This window comes from Vombatus ursinus, unplaced genomic scaffold, assembly GCF_900497805.2.
Source record: "Vombatus ursinus unplaced genomic scaffold, bare-nosed wombat genome assembly UNPS02014784.1, whole genome shotgun sequence".
In the NCBI taxonomy this organism is placed as follows: domain Eukaryota; kingdom Metazoa; phylum Chordata; class Mammalia; order Diprotodontia; family Vombatidae; genus Vombatus; species Vombatus ursinus.
This window is the reverse complement of record NW_020954562.1, coordinates 22,571,386-22,587,259: the sequence shown is the minus strand read 5'-3', so window position 1 is coordinate 22,587,259 and position 15,874 is coordinate 22,571,386. Positions and strand designations below refer to the sequence as shown.

The 15,874-nt window shown below is 34.3% G+C and overlaps 1 pseudogene; it reads left to right on the top strand.

The window, feature by feature from the left end:
* Positions 1-5,597, top strand: part of LOC114046509 — a 34,519-nt pseudogene extending 28,922 nt beyond the window's left edge.
* Positions 5,598-15,874: the final 10,277 nt, after the last annotated feature.

The window sequence follows — 15,874 nt, the reverse complement described above, 5'->3', positions numbered from 1 at the left end:
TAAGGATGCCATTTTATCCGGAGAGAGACCAGTCTCACTGAGTGTGGGATGAAAGAAAATAAAATATTTTAGATGGAATAAAAACAATGACAACAGCAATAGAATAATGATAACTAGCATTTATATGCCTCTTTAAGATTTGCAAAGAGTTTTATGAATGGTTGATTTCCACAATAGGCTTTTGAGTTAAGTGCTATTATCATATCATTCCCATAGTTGGTCAATGGCATGTGGGATGGATGTTTTCATCCTGCTCATTACCTCATAAATATATGCATATTCTATGCATACACTTCTTACTGTACTCCATGTAGTTTTCTGCAACCTGGCATTTCTGTATATGTTCACATCCAGAGAAACAGTCAAAACATGAAGTTATCTTGAGGATTCTTCATGATACAAAAAAATATGATGTTAGAACTTCTTTCATCAGGGTAAATGGTAACATATCTACGGAGTTCCTTGAGGAACAAAGATATTAATTGACCAATCAATGTTCATACAGCTAGTAAGTATCAGGGGCAGGATTTGAAACTGGGTCTTCCTGACTACAATTCTAGCTCTCAGTCAAGTCCTCTACATTTCTTTTGTGAGCATAAATAGCTATAAATGAATATATTTATGTGTGGTGTGTATTTGTATGCACACAAGTAGAGACACACACATGCATACCTCAGACTTGTTCATGCTTATCTAAAAGCAAACCCATTCAGAAAGTAGTGAAAGTGATAGGATGAGCTTTGCTTTGCATCTGATGTCAGCTGCAGCAATACAGAACCTCAAATAATATCAAAGTACTTTTCGATCAAATGAGAAGTGATCAAAGATTGAGCTTGTTATATTAAAAAGCACTAAAGAATTAAAGTGCTTTTCTTCCTACTCCTGTTTGACTTGGTTTGCTTTGATGATGCATTTTGCTTTAAAAAAGAAACTTGGTAACCATATTCCATAATAAAGAAATAGTAAAGCTGCAGGAGGCCCACATGGTGATGGTGCAATAGTTGGCACTGGGTGAATTTATTGTGACTCCAAGGAATCAGCATTCCACAGACAGCAGTCATCAGTGATCTAAGGACATATGTTCCCTTCAGAGTCTCACAGCTGCCTCATTTATTCAGGCAGGAAATTCATTTTTCATAGTGGAATTTTACTACTGTTTAGATGCTTGTTTGATTTGAGTGCATCTTAAAGTTAAATGAACACATCACTAAAGTAGTCAAGTAAAAACTGAGTTTGTTCTAAGATTGCATGGCAAAATAATGTATCAGAGTAGAGATTTCCCCATCCCTTCCCCCAGTGCTTGGTAAGCCTTTGTCACTTCAAAAATAATTGAAAAGAAAAATCATAGGGTAAGGAATTCCCCTAAATGTTAATTCACTCTGCTTTATAATCATCTTTTTAAAAAAAAGGTACCTTTCATTGCCATTTACTCTAGAGCTAGGCAAGATAGAATTTGGGGAAATGTTTGCCTGGTTGCCAGGTATTCATACAGCCAAAATGCAGACATATCTTTAAGAGTAAGATGCAAGTATCAGGGATACAGGAAATACTCCTGTCAGGTAATTCATTCATTTGCTATAAGTCTTGTGCCAAGACCAGGGTCCAAGTGTTAAAGTAGAGATGCCAATTTTTTTCTCCTATCTTACAAGTGTCATTTAATATATCAATGGATCCATGATCTCTAGGCTTGAATACTTAGTATATAGAGCAGATCAAAACCTATGAATACCTTCTCATTTCTTGGCATTAATGAGCAAATGAACGAATGTTTATAACTCACTCACTATATACCAGATACTATGGAGGTAAAGTAAAAAAAAGTGGAACAGTTTTTATTCTTAAGGAACTTATACTATATTAAGGACAATATTTACAAGTACAAGTGGAATAATTTTTTTAAAAATATAACATAAAGTAATTTAAAAAGGGAGTACAGGAGCATTGGGGAGAATGTTGGTTATATAAGGTTTCATTTAGAAAGTAATGTTTAATCTGTGTTGAAGGAAGTAAGATATTCTATGAAACAGAGATGAAAAGAGAGAAACTTCCAAGTGGGAGAGTGACAGCTGATACAAAGACAGGAAAATGGTAGATAGAGAATTATTTGTATAGAACAACAAGAAGTCTGGTTTGATTAGACCATGTAGGACAGGAAAGGGAATAAGGTATAATGATACAGGGAAGTTGGCAGGGATGAAGTTTTTAAGGTTTTTAAAAGCCAATGAAAAGAGTTTATATTTTATCCTCAAGGTAAAAGTGAGTCCCTGGAGATTATTTCTTAGTAAACCTTACCTTCAGGAATTCACTTTGGCAGCTGTATAAAAGATGGATTAGGGAAAAAAAGGCATGAGGTAGGAAACACAATTAGGACACCTTTGCAATAGTCTAGGTAACAGTTGAGGACCTAATCTAAGGTGGTAGGAGTAATGAGAAGAGTAAAGATGGAAATACATTGTAATGATAGGAATATCAAGATTTGGCAACTGACTGGCTTTTTAGGATAAGGAAGAGTAAGGAGTTGAAGATGATACCAAGATTGTGAACCCAGGAACCTAGTAGGATAATGGTAACCTTGGGAGAAATAGGAAAGTTCACATGAGTGGTTGTTTGGAGGGGAGGAAATCATGAGTTCACTTTGGATTCATTGAGTTTAAAATGTCTACGATATATCAAATCGGAAATGTCCCGAAGGACTGGGTGATTCAGGCCTGGAGCTAAGGAGAGAGATTGTGTGTAGATAGATTGGGGATTAATCTGCATAAAAATGTTAAAGACAATTCAAGAAGGACTAACAAAATGACAATCAGATTTGGCATCCAGATCACTGGTGACTGTGGAAAGAGCATTTTGAGTTGAGCCCTTCAGTCAGAAATCAGATAGCAGAGGTTATACTTTCATAAGCCCTCAACAGAAAATCTTCCCAACAAGAAGCTTTCCTCTAATCCTTTGGAAAATAAAACATAGTTGTCTTAGAGGTGACAATTTCAGTGTTCAATTTGATTTGTTATCTTAAATATTAGGAATCATACATCTTGCTTTACTATTTTTGAGAGTGAGATTGTCACAAATTTTATGACCAAGAAAATATTTACAGCAAAAGATGCTTAGTATGACCCATTTAAGAGTCCTTCCTTTTTACTTACTTTCTCTTTTCCCCTCTTCTTTCTGCTCATACAAACATACATACATACATACAGATAAACACATAAACACCAATGTATATTCTAATTAACCATAGTAATATTAAGGAATAATAGTGCAATAAATCCAAACTTTGGAATTCATCTGGTGCTTTCATGCAGCAGATTTGTCATCCTTTTTATATTTTGCTTGGGGGTATATTAAGAGTGACTTGCACTCACTGAGAGCACACTAGCTGAGTGATGAGGAGAGCTGTTGGGGATGTGTGGGCAAAGCACTTGTAGCTTTAAAGAGCTGCCATGAGTAATTCCTATTGTTGTTTTTGCACAACTGTCTTACTACTCATGAAACAAGTTCTTCTCTTTTTGCCCAAATCTATCAAGGATTAATTACATTGAATATTGTAGATGATTGTTAAATGTTCATTATCAAATTGAATTAATATGGTGTTTTAAATACAATTTTCTACATAGTAAAATTGTGCTAAACCACATACAAAGAATATCAATGAGTACATGGATTTGGCAAGATTTTTGGAACAAATGTACAGATCAGGATACAACATTAAAGTCACCTTTCTCAGTGATTGCCAGAATTCCACAGGCACTAATTGAACATCCTAATTTTTATTTCTACAGAACATATTCCCACAGAAATCCATTCAAAAGTTTATATATCTAGATGTGAAACATACTGTAGCTGAAATAGTAAATAGAGTCTGACATTCATTAAACATTCCATCTTAGTAATAATTCACATTTAGATAAAGGCTTATGATTAAAGACTGCCTTACAATATACATTTGAGGTAGGTAGTATATATTTATTATTATTATTACTATTATTATTAACAATATCATGCAGAGGAGGAAACTAAGACAGAGAAAAGTGAGATGATTTGTTCATGGTATTAAAGATGAATAAGTGGGATGTCCATAATATGGATCTAATTCTTTGGAATTCAAGTCCAGTACTGTTGCCTAGAGCGTGGATGGAAACACCCTATGCTTAAACAAGTCACCTTTCGTACCTAAAATAAAAACCATACTTCCATATAATCAGCATTCATTAAGCTCCTGCTATGTAAAATACATCATGCTATATATGCAGGAAAAATTACAATTGAGTAAGTCATGACCCCTACCCTCAAAGAACTTGTACTGATTAAAAAGACGTACCCAAAGTATTAGCAACTATATTAAATAATGCTCAAATCACTAACAATAGAAATGTGAATCAAATCATCCTGAAGACTTCAATTCATAATTTACAATTTGGCAAAAATGATAAAAGATGGGAACAATTAATGTTGGAAAAGCTAGAAAAAAGTAAATATATAAACACACTGGTGGTGGATGGATGATTAATTGGTCCAATTCTTTTGTAAAGCAATCTTAAATTATGCTTAAAAAGTTAAAAAAATTCCCACAGTCTCCTGTGGGAGAATGGCTCATCCTTTCTAGTGCCTGCCAAGGTACGTCTCTTGATCTCTATGTACTCTGAACAAAGAGAAATATCTGCCAAAAATATTACCCTGCTTGCTGTGTTTAAGACTTCAAATCATGCAGATATTGTCAACTTTATTCATATCATCTTACAGAAAAGCGTCAGACAACTTCACATTGTCAATGAATAAAGTTCTGAGTCTTTAGGAACTGGTAGAACTATTGCATGAATTCCTGACGTTCTATGTGGAATGATACTCTCTCTGTCCAGGGTGCTTTTGGAAACATTTACCAAGGAGGTCATATGTTTGCCACCAGCAAGACTTGTCACCACTGGCATCATAGATTGAACGTAATGTAAAGAAGAATATATGTCATCTGTTCTGCATTAGCAGCCTCTGCCCTACTGACACCGGTCATGTCAAAAGGTCATTAAATTTAAGAAGTTCTAGAATTTCCTTTCATGGGAAGATAAAGTTGAGATATATAAGCTCAAGAAGGTAGAAGTGTGGAAGGACATTAACAATATCCTCAGCATGTGAGAGCTGGTAAGGGTAAAATGAGGAACTATTGTCATAACATATGGAGACTTTGTATCATCTGCAATTATGACAATAGTGTCATCAAGGAGTTCAAAACATTAATATTATTTCGCCACTTAATGTAAGCAAATCAAACCCTTTGAGACTTTCTCCTAGAAAGCACATAAGATATTTCTATATTTTGACTGAAAATGCCTTCTGTAAGTTAGATGGCCTGTGTCATACATGGTGCAGGCCTGCTGCTATAATCTTCCAATTCACAAGGTGACCAAGACAGACCTTGCTAAGATTTTGAGAAGCCCAGAGATCCAGAGGGCCCTCTATGCACCATGCAAAAAGATGTGACTAGTACTTAAGAAAAACCCACAGAAGAACTTGAGCTCATGGTGAAATTGTACCCATATGCTAGGACAATGCATCAAAATAGAATTCTATGCCAGGCTCAGAATCAGAAAATAAAAAAGCACTAAAAAAGATTATTGAGTAAAGGAAAGAAATACACAAGAAAGAGGAAGAAGCCTGTAGTTAAAAAGCTTATAGGTGCAACAATTGTCACAGGGCAGAAGAAACTTTCAGCAAAAAACAGAAACTTGGGGGAAAAAAGACTCCAGTAGCAAAAAACAAACAAACAAACAAACAAACAAAAACTGTGGCAGGAAAAAAAGAAAAAATAAATAAATAAAATTAAAAAAATAAAATAACTCAACAACTTTGGGGTAAAGAAAAGTGCAGCAGAAAAGAAGTCAGAGAAGAAGCCCTCTGCATAAACTCAGTAAATCAGTTTATCTGTTTGACCACAATACATTATGTCAACAGGGATAGCACTGTGAATTTCTAAAGAATACATATTCAAAGTGACTTTGAAAAAAAGTAAGAAAAAGTCTCCTATACAATAAAATATTCATAGTGGCACTTTTATTGTAACAAATAACTGGCACATCAACTGGGTAACAACTAAATAAACTGTCATAAATGAATATGTAAAAGCTGGGTTTTCCAGCCCAACTCTAATTAATGGAAGCACAAAAGTCTGAAACTTCTCAACTGTATCACTCAATCAATAAAACATATGACAAATGAACATGCCTTTATTTGTTTTGGAAGGAGATAAAAGCTTTGATCATTGGATGAAAGACAACACCATACAGGAAATATTTTTGAATTAACTCGAGAATCTGTCACACCCTACAAATAAAGCAGCATGTAATCTGAGAGGCATATCATCACATCAGCTGGACAATTGAGTGTCTGTGGAAGGAATTGTTCTTACAAGGGGAAAATCATATTTCTCCCTCCATCCTTCCCCCCAGACTGACAAGTTATTAATCTTAAAAAATTCAAAAACTAAAAAAAAAATAAATCTGGAATTCTAGTTGATTATCATTAGCAGTATCTCTGGAGCAACAGGAACTGATGGCAACATAGTAATAGTAATCAGCAATAGTAAGCTGAGAGAAGCACTGATGAAGATCTCAACATGCTGAGGTCATGCAAGTATTAAGACTCTACAAGGCCACTGAACCTCAGAGCACAGCAGAGGGTGACAACCAAAAGGAACTTCTCAAGGACTCTGTGAAAGAAGAAAAGCATTTTTAGTGATTAAGATCTGTGATTTTATCCTTTGGCCCTATGTGTTCTCTAAGATGTAATACACTTTCCCCAGGAACCCTATGTGTACAAGTTGTCAGTCAAGAACAAGTCACAAAACGTGAAAAAGTTTTAGAAAGAATTTCATTAAATTATTTGGCAGAGGAGAAAAAGCTGGAAAAAGTATGTTTCCCTTCTGGTGTCTCTGTGAGTTTTATATGGTATAGAGTTGAAACAAAGGAATAAGGACAAGAATTTGGGTGGCCAGAAATAGGCAATAAGGTAGTTTAAAAAAAAAGCAGTTTCCATTTAGGGATACTCGATACATACCTACATACATATATACATACATATACATACACACATAGATAGAGATCTCTCTCATATATACATACATGTACACATACACACATATACATACACATACATACATACACATATACATATATATGCATACATACATACACATATACATATATATATGTATATATGAAGGTAAGTATAAGCATTCAATAAAATTTGGAAGAAACTCAAACACAAGCTATTGAGGAACCCAAAATACAAGCTTTGTGGGTGGATTTAAGACCTGGTTGGATGGACCCAAAACAAGGCATAGGTGAGATCTAAACATTCCTCACAGTAATCTCTGACTTTCCGACAGGGTTTCTGAGGTCAGCATGACCTACATTATCTCTAGTGAGCTTTAGATTGACCAATTCTAGTCACAAATGCTTTGTTATTGCTGCTCAGTTGTGTCTGATTCTTCCTGAGCTCATCTTGGGATGCTCTTGGCAAAGTAACTGGAGTGGTTTACCATTTCCTTCTCCAGCTCACTTTATATATGAGGAAACTGAGGCAAACAGGATTATATGACTAGCCAAGGGTCATTAGTAAGTGTCTAAGGCCAGATTTGAACTCAAGTCTTCCAGACTCCAGAATCAGCACTCTATCCACTACATCACCTAATTGTTCCCACAAAAAGCTAGGTTCAAACAATATTAATACATAATAAAGCATTTTCTCCACAAAGGGGAGAGTGTTGTCATTTCATGAAATTTCTTTGTAAGTCCTACTATTACCTTTTAATAACTATAATTGATGTCAACTGATTGATCGATATGAAGTAGCATATCAAATGGAGACTTTGGAGATAGAGTGTTGTAACCCCACCTCCTCAAGATTATTTCAGATGCTGTGCTGGTCATAAGACATGCAAACACACAAAAAATAAAGCTTTTTCATTATTTAATAAAGAAATATGTTTGTGTATCTATGTATACATTTACATATGCATATGTGTACATATAAACATTATGGCTCATCTGCCATCAGGAGGTTGGGTTAGATAACGTCTAAGGTCCATTCCATTTCTAAGATTCTATTATTCTATGATATTTAGCAGCAAATCCCATTTTGGACTATATACAATCCCTCACTACTTCCTAAATACAGTGAATATTCAATTTCAAGAGAGAGAAAAAAGAAGCAAAGAAATTTCTTTTACATGTTTCAACACCATACGTTTTTATGATGGTCAAAAAAATAACATCTTGGATATAGTTTTAAAATCTGTATGCTTGAAATAGGACTGATTTTTGTTCCATGTCAGTCAAAGGTAGCCTACAGATTATCCTCTGACTCTGAGAATAATCTTGAGACAAATGTTATGAATTGGTTCTGAGGAATCTGCTCCCATCTGTCTTATCTGCATTATCCAGATAAAAACAATACCTCTATTTGTGGAAAGTGCATGGGAGGAGCAAGAGTGGGGGCAGGGGGAGAGAAAGAGAAACAGATATAGAGACTGATAGAGACAGAGACAAGGAGAGACACAGAGATAGAAATAGAGGCACACAGAGACAAAGAAGACAAGAGAAATTATAGACAAACATCTGCAAAGAGGCTTTGCTTAGAGTGGGCTGGTAGAGCAGAAAAGTCTTGGCCTTGGTTTCAAAATCTTTCATCCCACCCAACTGGAACAGAGAATAAGCTTGTGGTTTTGGAGGATCTAAGGATTTTAGACTTTCTATCAGCATTATATTTCTAAAGTGTTCCAAGAACAGTTGAATCAGTATTTTTATTGAAAATCAAGGACAAAATAGAAACTCTGAGGAAAAGCAAGTTCAAGGCTCTATAAAGAGGCCAGGAAGAAAATTATGTCACTCTTAAAGGACATTTCAAGAGTGCCCTTCAGAAATTACAGAACTTACAGGAATCAGGACCTGTTAGTGATCCCTTTGTCACATGTATTTTCTAAGCTTGAACTCATTTTCCTCTGAATTCTCTATGAATTTAGAGGAGAGCGTATTAGAGACTTACGGAACAATGTGGTTTTATACTAATTATTCTCACTATAACATCTTGGCAAATATCTCTCTTAAAACTAATTTATGACTAATTGATATCAATTGACAATTATGGGTAGAAGTACACTTAAAACACTAGAATACTATTCAAATACCTTTCAAAAGCTGTCTGGTGAGGTTCTGACTTTCTAGTGAAAATGGGAGTTAAGATAGTAGCCCCAGAAATTGGGATAACAGAATAATCAATTTAGAGTTGAGAGGTTCCTTAGGGACAATATGGTCCAACCTCCGACTTTACTGAAAGGACACTGAGACCCAAGGAGATTAAGTGACTCAGAATTAAGGGTTTATAACCATACATCTTGAACTAGAATGGACTTCAGAAGTCATCCAATCCAAACTCATCATTTTACAAGTGAAGAAATTGAGACCTACATAGATTAAGTGCCTTACCTAAGATCTTACACCAATTGAGAAAAGCAAGGTATGAATTCAGGTCCTCTGACATCAAAGTTTCTGTTCTTTCCATTGCACTATTTTGACTCACAAAATTTAACTATGATGTTAGCCTCTGTGTTTTCAACACCAAGGCTGTTTATAAGCCTAATAGATATTTAAATATTCTTGATTCCTTGAATTTTCTTTGTCACCTTTACTTTCCAGTCATGTAGTTACCTGGGCACTTATGAGACCCCTGCTCATCATTTATAACATTGATTTCACAATACCATACACTGAAGGGGGAAAAATAAAAACAATCAAGAGTCTAGGCCCAATTTCTAAATGAAATCTATACATTTTTTGACATCCTCATTGATGAAGAATGCTTATAAATGAAAGCAGGAGGAACAGCTCATTGAGGCACAGCGAAGATGAGGAAAAGGTTGAATGAACAGGTGTTTCAATTGCTCTTGAAAAATGTTTGGGAAGTGTTTGTCACCAGTGGCTGCTGTGAAACATTAGCAGAGTAATGAGCAATGACAACACAGCTGATCTTTAACAAAACATGGAAAACACCTTTGATAGTTTAGACGCAAATCTCCACAAAAAAAAACAATAGATAAAGGGTGGGCATATTATTATTACTGTTGTAGAGTTCAGGTTTGATCCTAGGCCAATTTGTGAAACAGACTATTTATTTTTGGTGCTCCCCAATCTCCCATTTTGTGTACCTTTCTGTTCTTTCAAGCCCCTAATACCAACACACTCTTTGGTTTCTTTATTTCCCCAATTATTTCCTATTACTCAAAAAATAAGATTATGTGTGTCTCAGTGTTTCTGTGACTTGTTATTTCTCTTGCATTTTATAGTATACTTTTAATTAGGACAGTAAAGGACATGGTTCTGGTAAAGGACTTTCTGGTTTCAGTGAGGAGATAGAAGAGATTTCAGGGGGCACAACCTCTGAAATTACACTATGTGGGCAACTACCTATTTCATCTCTGCTTAAAAGAATTGGTCAAATGGGGTTGATTCTCGATTTTGTAACTCCTAATCAGCAAGCAGACTGACAGGCAATATAGTTTGCTCCCAGGGATTGAACAGGGGCAGCTAGGTGATGCAATGGATAGAGCAGCAGGCCTGGAGTTAGGAAGACCTGAGTTCAAATCTGGCCTCAGACACTTACTAGCTGTACAACCCTGGGCAAGTCACTTAACCCCTGTTTGCCTCTATTTCCTCATCTGTAAAATGAGCTGGAGAAGGAAATACATCACTCCAATATCTTTGCCAAGAAAAGCCCAAATGGCATCATGAAGAATAGGACAACTGAAAGAACAGAACAACAAGGAATGAAGAATGACAGAAGGCAAAAGCTACCTCAGATGCTCTGGAACTTTGGAAACTCCATGGAGGGAAGAAGGGGATGCTACTGACCTGTATTAATAATACCTGTAGCCATTTTATTGTGATGAAAAGTTGCTGCTTCATTGAGATGAATATATACTCATGTTTTATTGACTCAATTTTATTGTTCTGTTGCCTATCAAAATGACTGGGAATTTGTGCATGTAGCTCCTCCATACTTCTCCCACCTTCCCTGCCTCATACTGTTTGGCAAACTGACATTGCATACCCTAGGGAGTTTCTTGTTCTCATGAAGTCTTATTCATTTGTTTTCTTTATTTTTGTAATGGGGTTTGTCTCCAGAAAAGATAAGTTGATTTTCATGTATTCTGTGCTACATTTGCCCTTAATTTTCTGCATATTGGGAAAAAGACAAAATGAAACCAATTGTTTAATAGTCCTAAAATTAATTGTAAAGCTATTTTGAATCTCTGTCTCTCAAAGAATCAATCTGAACAGATTTCTTATCACACCTAGTTGAAATATCTTTGATTCAACAGAAGTTTCAAAGCTTGTTTATACCTAAAGTATATGACTGGCAATACACTCTGTATCCTTCATTCAAGAACCAGACTGGTTAAGTTCAGAGGCTCATTATCAGAAGATGAACATTTTGAACACACACATGCACACATACACACACACACTCACAAAATTCATGAAACTTTCTATTGGTATACGGAAGGGTTATAAGCTTGATAAGCACACAGAGTACAAAACAATGAAATTATCTGTATGTGTTTGAAGTATTAAAATATAGGACCATAGGATCTTAGATTAAGAACTGGATGGACCTTGATTCACTCCCCTAATTTTACAAATGAGGAAAGTAAGACCTGCAGAGGTTCAATGACTTTCCAAGGTTCTTAAAGACAAGAAGGGTCATAATCAGGATTTGAACCCAAGTCCCCTGACTTCAAATTCAAAGTTCTTTCCACTGTAGTTGGAAACAAGCTACAGTTTATAATATTGTTCATGTGGGAAAACTTTAAAAAATATTTTAATTATAAATAACATTTTTTAATATTACTTATTTATAAATTTACACATAATATCATCATTGACAGCATCTTCATCATTTAGTCTCTGTATGTTAGAATATTAAACATCGAGAATCACAGAAGAATCTTAAACACTGATAGGAATATAATACATTTAGAGCATAAAGGAACTTTGAACCCCAAATTCAGTGTTCTTTCTATGACTGATTTCATGCTGGACAGTATTGTAATCAATTATGACTCTGAAAGACACATTAGAAAACCCACGGACTTTTCAGACTTATGAACATGCAAAAAATAAACAAGAGATAGAGAGCAAAGTTAGATGCGAAAAGGATAAGTTCAATTACATTATATTAAAAAAGGTTTTGTACAAATAAAATAAATGTAGCCAAGATCAGAAGTAAAGCAGAAAATTGGGGGGTGGATTTTGTAGACAGTTTATTAGATAAAGGTTTCATATCTAAAATATATTAAGAACTTTGTCAAATCTATAAGAAGAAGAGTCATTCCTCAATTGATAAATGCTCAAAGGATATAAACAGGCAGTTTTCCAATGAAGAAATCAAAACTAATTATAGTCATATAAAAAATGCTCTAAGTCATTATTGATTGGAGAAATGCAAATTAAACAATCTTGAGATATCATTTTACATGTATCAGATTGGCTGAAATAATAGAAGGAGGAAGTGACAAATGTTGAAGGGGATATGGAAAGTTGTTAGTGGCCTTATGGCATTGTGAACTGATCCAACCATTTTGGAGATAAATCTGGAATTATGCCTAAAGCGTTATTAAACTACCTATACCCCTTGAAGCAACAATACCACTAGTTGATCTTTTCCAAAGATGATTGGAGAAGGGGAAAAAAACTATGTCTTCTAAAATATTTATAGCAGCTCTCTTTGTGGTGGCAAATAACTGGAAATTGTGGGGATACTCCTTAATTGGGGAATGACTGAACAAGTTGTAGTATATGATCATGATGGAATACTACTCTGCAATAAGAAATGATGAGTTCAATGATTTTAGAAAAACATGGAAAGACTTGCACAAAATAATGACCAAAATGAGCAGAACCAGGAGAACGTTTTACACAATAACAACAATATTGTTTTAAGAATGACTTTGAGTAAATAAGTTATTTTGACTAATATAAATACCTAATTATCTGTGAAAGTCATATGAAGAAAGACGCTATCTGCATCCAAAGAAAGAACTGATAAATAGAAGTATATATAGAATAATTTTGTGTGTGTGTGTGTTTGTGTGTGTGTCTGTGTGTGTCTGTGTGTATCTAATGGTAGCCATTTTGGGGGGGTATGAGGGAAGGGAAAAAAGAGAAACAATAAATTTATAATTTTGTTGTATATTTGAAAAGAATAGTAAGTGGTGCATAGTAGATTTGTAGTTTCATATGCAATCATCTTTTTTATTGTACTAGGTTATGGAAATGCTTGCTTTATTCCATAATTTTTATTATATTCTATAAATTTTCAAAAAATTAAAAAAGAAAACCCACTGACTCAGTCTACTGCTCCATTATTTGATAGTTAATTCCCTCCTTTGAATGAATAGTATCAATATATTTTCTTTCAGTTAAGCTATATTCTTTCCAAAATCCAAAAACACTGTTCTAAAAATTATATGCCATGAAAACGGTTTGTTGTTTGGGAACATCAACGTGAGTTGCATCATTTGTTCTGATAATATGCTATCAGTATCAATCATTGTTTTTGACCAGAGATTTCATTCCCATTAATAATGACTTTATTTTTATTGTTCTAATAATTTTGCGTATTATCCTTTTTTCCTACTTTCTTCCTTCTTGAAGTTCTGCTCCTGATTCTCCAAACTTTCTCCACTATGCCACATCAACCTTATCACCCTACAAGCTTACTCATCCCCTGCAGCTTTATCACCCTGGAAGATTATTCTGCCCAAGAGGCTTCTTCCTCTGATTGGTTGGTTCCTTCCAGAATTTCTGTTTTATGGAAAGTACTCAGGCTAGTCATTCATTCCTTTTCAGTCTCTGCTTCTGACTCTGTCTTTTTCTCCACTATGTCCTCACGTGGTTACCTTCTACTCTCCTCTCCTACATCCCCTTCCAATATCCTTTTATGTGTTAGCTTTGCCAGCTAGAATATAAGACTCTTGAAGGCAGGAACTGTTTTTCCTTTTGCTTGTCTTTGTATTCCCAATGCCTAACATGGTGCCTGGCACAGAGTAAGAACTTAAAAATGCTTGTTGACTTGACTTGTAAGATGTAAGCTTCTTGAGCACGCAAAACTATAAATTTTATCTCTATGTATACCCAGGGTCATTCACAGTTCTTTGCATAGAGTAAGTACTTAAATATTTGGTGAATTGGATTGGATTCACTCTACAATACACGATATGATTTCTATATTTCTATGAATACTTGATATTTGGTTTTCATTATGAAAATTATTATGTCAAATTATATGCCTATATCAAGATTTATTCAGTCATTCCCCAAGTTGGAGAAATATGTTTTGTTTTTAGCTTTCTGTTATTGCAAATTATGTTACTATGAACATTTTTGTACATGTTGATATTTTCTGTCAATAACATAATTGGTATATAGTTAATGATTATTCTCTGGGTCAAAGCATATGTTCAAATTCGTAACTGTTGCTGGATAATTTCAAATTGTTTTCTTGTCTGTTTAAACTAATGTACCTCTAATTCAGAAGTTTCTCCAACAATGAATTTCACATTTTTTTATCACATTTACAAGCATGGTGGATATGAAATGAGGCCTCCGAGTTCCTGTATTTTGCATTTTCTGGTTATTGGTGATTTTTAACCATCTTTTCAAATTGCTATCATGTATATGCTTTTAAAAACTGTTCTTAAACTTTGACTCCATGTCTATGGGATATTGGTTCTGAATCACTTTTGTTTATATTCTCTATAAATATTTATCAGAATTTACCCCAATTTATATAATTTCTTTTGTTTTGAATCACACAAAATTTATTTACATGAAACTTTTTTTAACAAATTATATAATCTAGATTGTATTTCTATCTTATGTGTAGTCACAAACATTTTCTAAATTTATAATTATGAAAGTTATTTTCTTCCATTCTCATTTAATTTCTTTTGGTATAATTTTTCATTTCCAGAGAATGTATCTTTTTTAAATGTATTGTGGTCTAAAATGCTTACCTAAATCATTCCCACCAGACTTCTCTCCCCCATTTTCTCCAGAAGGTTTTGTGGAATAGAGACTCTCACATAGAAGTGCATGCCCTTTGGTTTATTGAATATTATACTATTTTACATATTCATTTCTAGGTCTTTCTTTGCTAGTCCATCCAACAGATCTTTTTTTTTTTTTTAAATCCCAGTCACTGATAGTTTGTATAGTGATTAGTATGTAGTATTATTTGAGATCTGGTAGTATCATGCTACTTCCTATTTTTTAAAATTTTTTTTTAACATTTTATGCTTACATTAGATTTCAATATAAATCTCTAAAATATCTCCTTATAATTTTACTGGTATAGTAAATCTGTAATTTAGGAATCATCATTTTTGTCCTAATAGTGCTCCTATTATGAACATTGAACACCTTTGTAATCAAAAAAAATCCTGACCTTAAATTACAAGGCTTCTCAGTAAATATTAAGAAATTTTGCTGGTATTAAAGCCATTATATACTTACATTGCAATGAAATTCATTCATTCAAATGCCTAGTGCCATTCAGTCATTCTACAGTTATTTGTTTTCTTTTTTTACATAGCTTTTTAATTTTTAACATGTGTTTTTAAAACTTTGGGTTACAAATTTTCTCCCTTCCTGCCTCCCCACCTACCCTCATTGAAAAGGCAAGCATCTTGATACAGGTTATAGATGTGCAGTCATGCAAAACACTTCCATAGTAGTCATGTTGTGAAAAACTAAGTATATTTCCCTTCATCTTATCCTATCCCCCATTTATTCTATTCTCTCTTTTAACCCTATCCCTCCTCAGAAGT